Source organism: Haliotis rubra, unplaced genomic scaffold (genome assembly GCF_003918875.1).
Source record: "Haliotis rubra isolate DU_JTF1 unplaced genomic scaffold, ASM391887v1 Scf974, whole genome shotgun sequence".
Classification (NCBI taxonomy): domain Eukaryota; kingdom Metazoa; phylum Mollusca; class Gastropoda; order Lepetellida; family Haliotidae; genus Haliotis; species Haliotis rubra.
The window spans coordinates 273939-279938 of record NW_025767717.1 but is presented as its reverse complement, the minus strand read 5'-3'; positions in this window follow the sequence as shown (position 1 = coordinate 279938).

Genomic DNA, 6000 nt, shown 5'->3' with positions numbered 1-6000 from the left:
CTAATTGGAAATGCGTAATACCATTTATACAGTAACCCTTTTCGCTACTTCTATTTGTACCTTTTCAAGGTGCGCATTTTCCTAGACATTAGATGCGGATTCGCGAACAGGTCGTATGAAAACAGAAAATATAACGAAAATATAATCATTAATGGAGGTAATTACTAATTTAGCAAGTATTGACTTTGCAGCCTCATGAGTGTGTTTTGCCGATTTTGTAATATGGAGCTAAAGTATGGGATATACATAACATGATAATATTGAATTTCCTATAAAAGTTTCATTTCTTGAACGTTAATTCCCCAAACACCTAATGTTATGTGTTTGAGTGGCATTTTAGAAGTTGAGACGTACAATATGGAACAAGATTTTATGGATAACAACTTCTTTATTTCGTGAGTGCGACGTTTCGATACAGATTCTTGTACCGTTGTCAAGCAAGAGTGATACATGAAGTGGAGGAGCTGCATATTTATACTGTGTATAACAATGAAACTACATACATTGTAATTGACAAAGGAAACAACATAATTGCCATAATTGGTTAAGCAGTAAGCTGATGAAGCCAGTGAGTACACAAAGGATAGTGAATGGAAGCCAGAGATGTATAAATACAGGAGTGGTACAATGAAGGAGATGTTTATACAATAGGTGCGATGTTTACCTACATAGGTAAACCAGAATCAGCCCCCATCAAGATATCCATTCCCTACATAGGTAAACCATCACATCAAATCAGCCGACTCCTGAAACAACAGGCAGGCATAGACACAACCTTCTCAGCGTCCTCCAGCCTCAACAACTCCTCCATGCCAACGGAAGAAAACAACCCACCGTCAACAACAACAACCCGAAATGTGTTTTTTATAAAATAAACTGTGATTGTGGACAAAGCTACATAGGTGAAACATCCCGACCCATCAACACCCGAGTCAAAGAACATCGCACCTCTTTTGCTAACTCCGACACCAAATCAGCTATCTCTGACCACATCAAAGCAAACCCCAATCATCAAATAGATTGGTCCGACTTCACCATTCTCGCCAACAACCAAACGGACTTCACTAAACGCAAGCTCACCGAAGCCATTCACATCAAACGCCATAAGCCCACCATCAACCGTGACCAAGGATACTTCATTCCATCAGCTTATGAACCACTCCTCCACCAAGCCCAGTCTACTGTATAAACATCGCACCTATTGTATAAACATCTCCTTCATTGTACCACTCCTGTATTTATACATCTCTGGCTTCCATTCACTATCCTTTGTGTACTCACTGGCTTCATCAGCTTACTGCTTAACCAATTATGGCAATTATGTTGTTTCCTTTGTCAATTACAATGTATGTAGTTTCATTGTTATACACAGTATAAATATGCAGCTCCTCCACTTCATGTACATGTATCACTCTTGCCTGACAACGGTACAAGAATCTGTATCGAAACGTCGCACTCACGAAATAAAGAAGTTGTTATCCATAAAAACTTGTTCCATACCTAATGTTATTGTTCTTTTAAGTTTTTTACCCCTCCATATAAACACCATTTACAAGGCATTACTGAATTGGTTGTAACTTGTTGAAATGCATGAACATGATATACCTCTAAAAATTATAAACCGCAAATGTGCTTGATAACTGTGGCAATAAAACATACTCAACAAATTTTCCTAAAGTGCTTTTCTCACGTGGTTTAGTTTTTTATGTAAATTTGGTGCAGAAGATGTATGTCATTTTTCCTTGTTCCTTTTACACTAATTTAAGATTGAAATAACACCAGCTGTACATCGTCATACCTCAAATATTTATAAGTTATAAACAGTTTTATATTCAAACAATGAACAACTATTAAGAAATGTATGTAAAACCTTATGGCGCGCATTGGCGAAATGGGAACTGTTCCTCAGTTCACAAATGTGATAACAAATTAAACGGGGAATTGGAATAGCATGTATAACTTGACTTGGCTTGAAAATATCATTTTAGATGGAGAGTTCTAGGGCTGTAACGATTCGATTCAATTCATCGAAAATCGAATCTGACATCTTAGTTTCGATTTTCGATAGCCATAATCACTATTTCGATTCGATATTTGAATATCTATTTCAATTGTTTCCACACAGCGAGAAGGTAATTTTTAATCCATCTCGAGCAGTTTCGAGCCCTGAAATAAGGCGAAACGTAATTGGTTGATGCCGGGCTAATTATCTAATGAGCATTGTCGTTAGTAGACATCGCCAAGTTGACGATGGATTTCACGCAAAAAGGCCGACTCACTGGAACTCGGAGAGTTAACTGAAATCTGATATTTTTACTTGTATGAAGAATCGAATCGAAAATGATCGAATCGAGTGTCCAATATCGAAAATTTTATCGAACTGATGTCTGAGTGATTTGTTGTAGCCCTACAGACTTCCATATACTGTTAATATGGGAAGAGCACATCATGTCTTTGGACAAAATAACACCGAGGTAATCAAGTGGTTTATATTATCAACAAACTAGATTTGGCAATATTGTTTGTGTGACTGGATGTCTTTTGGTTGCATTGTCAGGATTAATTATACACGCCAGGAGATGAAAGATAGGTCATAATTCAAGGTTTGTGACAAATGGAAATTTCTAACTGAGGATGCACCAACAGACATACAACCTAGCATGCGTTTTTCAGGAACGTTTCAAGGTATTTGATCATGTTGCACCATTCAATGCCTCAGTGGGGTTTTCAATGGCAGACATAATGCGGACATTTCCGAATTTGACGCATCTGTTACAAAAACGACACAGTTAGTAGTTACATAATTTATCTTGTGTAATTTTTTTGACCCATGCATGAATTTATTACAGGTACCATGTGTTGGTCAAAAAGCACTAACTAAATCATGCGCATGTGTTAATAAATCAGTATCAAATAGTGATGATTCAAGATTTGCATGAAAAGGTGATCAAGCCGGTGTCACACGTTACCGAAACATTTGTTCGAAAGCAGATGGACATGACTATATCGCTGCATAAAGAACGTGTTTGTTATCAATTCATTCGAACAAACTGAAGACTGTTAATAAGTTAGCTGCGGCCATGCAACCACATAATGTTCAAATATATTCTACCAACCCTCAAAGAAGAGCAATAAGTAGTTATTTGGTTTGCTAAAGACAAATATTTGTGTTTAGCAATTTACTACAAATTTGGCTAAACTTTTAACATTTACACTACTAATCAATGTAATATTGTGCAGGACTTTTTTAGATATACTGTCTGTAAATTTGCAATGAACATGTTTAATACTTAAGGTATCTAACACAGGTTACTTTAGGTTTAGATATAATACCGATTGATAAATTACAGAAAACAATATATATCCATTTTTGTCTAAACATATTTTATATAACTGTCAGGATATGATAGTATGAACTGAATGGTTTGAATTTCCCACAGCTTTTTGTCAAAACGTTGGAATATTTATATAACCTTTACCGTCTGACACTGGTGTATTATCAGTTGGACTGAAAAGAGAAATTGAACGAACTACCCATGTAAGGGTTTTCTCTATTGCCGAGAAATTTGGCGAATACATTTTTAATTCGTGAGCTTTTCGTTTTAAGGTACAGAAGAAAAATATGTTTATTTGTGTGTCACATGTTATATATAAAACATACATAGACACTTTAAAACAGTCATTAAAATATAACATCCGGCCATGTGGCCTATGAAACACAAGACACTACATTATACCTAAAACAGATAGTAGTGAATGAAATATCACAGCTTTATAAGCATCAGTGAAGTACGATATGTTAAATTAAAGTACTATAAAGTGCGTTTACGTCTATTAAATATTTTAGTAACCAGTGTAGCTAAGTGGTTATATTCATTTTACATTACTTAACATAAATGCGGCCTTGTCATAAGGCGACAAGGGAGAAGAAATACATTTTCCCACAAGACATATCGTAAATCTGAATATAGTGGACAGCTGACCAAAAGGTGAACTTCGTCCTCAATCGCACTGCCATCACAACATTTACAAATTCTATCATCTAAAGTTGTTTTAGGGTGAGTAAATCTACTGACCTCTATTTCCAAAGGTAGGGTACTGTATCGTTACTGTCTAAGTACTGCGATGGGATCTAGGCAGAATTTCAGTAACATATGGCTCCGCTGTTAATAATTTCTTAAACTTAAATTGCGGAGTTAATTCCCGTTAGGATTCCCTCGGTCGTTCCAAAGTTCTTTATTTCAATTCGGACAATCTAGTTTTAGGGTGAGTAAATTATACTGACCTCTATTTCCAAATGTAGGGTACCACATCGTAACTGTCTAAGTATACTGCGATGGGATCTAAGCAGAATTTCAGTAACATATGGCTCCGCTGTTAATAATTTCTTAAACTTAAATTGCGGAGTTTATTCCCGTTAGGATTCCCTCGGCCGTTCCAAAGTTCTTTATTTCAATTCTGACAATCTAAAGATCGTATACACAGTGAAACATAATAAAATTCCATTTTAGACATATTAGACAGGTCCACCACGGGACATCTAAATTGTTAAGAATATTAACAACAGTCCTATTCCAGGATTTTGAAAAAAGTATTAGACAATCTGCATAAAGCACTCGGTATTCTTAAAGATTATGTGTTTAGAAAGCTGAGGATTAATGCATTCCATACATAGTTCAACTTATACGTAAATCCTACTTGGTAAATAACTATTGCAACTTTTATTTGGGGATGCCATTATGTTGCTCTCCTGTTGAATTGGTTCGACAGCAGCACTGAGCGGATTAAACATTAATAAAGACAGCGGACAAATGTATTATTCAAAAAAAACCAAAAAACCGTGCATACAAAGTACTACATTTTCATAGAAATAGTAGCATGAGTAGTTAACAAGATTTCAACATGTCATTCAAGTAAGCTGGAAATAACGAGTTAATACTTATAAATAAAGTAGAAAGTTTTCCAGCTTTACTTCTGCTTGAGAGTGTCTCCCATCCTGTGTCATAACATAATCTAATTGGAAATGTGTAATACTATTATTAATACAATAACCCTTTTCGCTGCTTCTATTTGTATCTTTTCAAGGTGCGGATTATAACAGACTTTAGACGCGCATTTGCGAACAGGTCGTATGAAAACAGAAAATGTAGCGAAAATATAATCATTTATGGAGGTAATTACTAACTTAGCAAGTATTGACTTTGCAGCTTCATGTGGGTTTTTTCGGATATTGCCAATTTTGTAATATGGAGCTTAAGTATGGGATATGCATATACATGATAATATTGAATTTCTTACAGAAAGTGTAATTTTTTCAACCGTCTACTACTAACTGTGTTGTTTTTGTAACAGATGCGTCAAATTCGGAAATGTCCGCATTATGTTTGCCATAATACCGTCTGACACTGGTGTATGATCAATTAGTTTGAAAAGAGAAGTTGAACGAACAACCCATGTAAGGATTATCTCTATTGCGACAAAGCATAATGTTTGGGTTTTTCCCCGTCAATGTTATCTGTCGCATAGCAAGAACACTTCACAGCTTGCCGATACAATAGCTACTAGGGTTTAAGTCGATCTAAAATCGATTGTTAACGGAGAATGAAAATATTCTAGAGGTCTGAAGGAATATATAGGCATTTCCCCTAAGATAATACACCCACAAATGAGTCGACATCTACATGGAAGTGTGTTAAACTTCCATGGGCTGCTCAACACTTAATGCCATAAATCACCAGTGTTTGATCACATTTGCAATGCAGGCAAGGTATTGGCCAATGGGTATTGCCGACTTATCCTTGGACGTACTGACAGGCAAGTAAAAGCCGATATCGTACTTCAAATTGTAATACTTACTTCTCAGTCTGATGTGATACTGGTAAGTTTTATAGAAATTTGATCAAGTACTTTATTTGAATGTAAATGCGTTGTTTTCTTATTAGAGTATTCATTACAACTGAATTGTATAAATTAACCCCCAAAAAGACAAATATCGGCGTC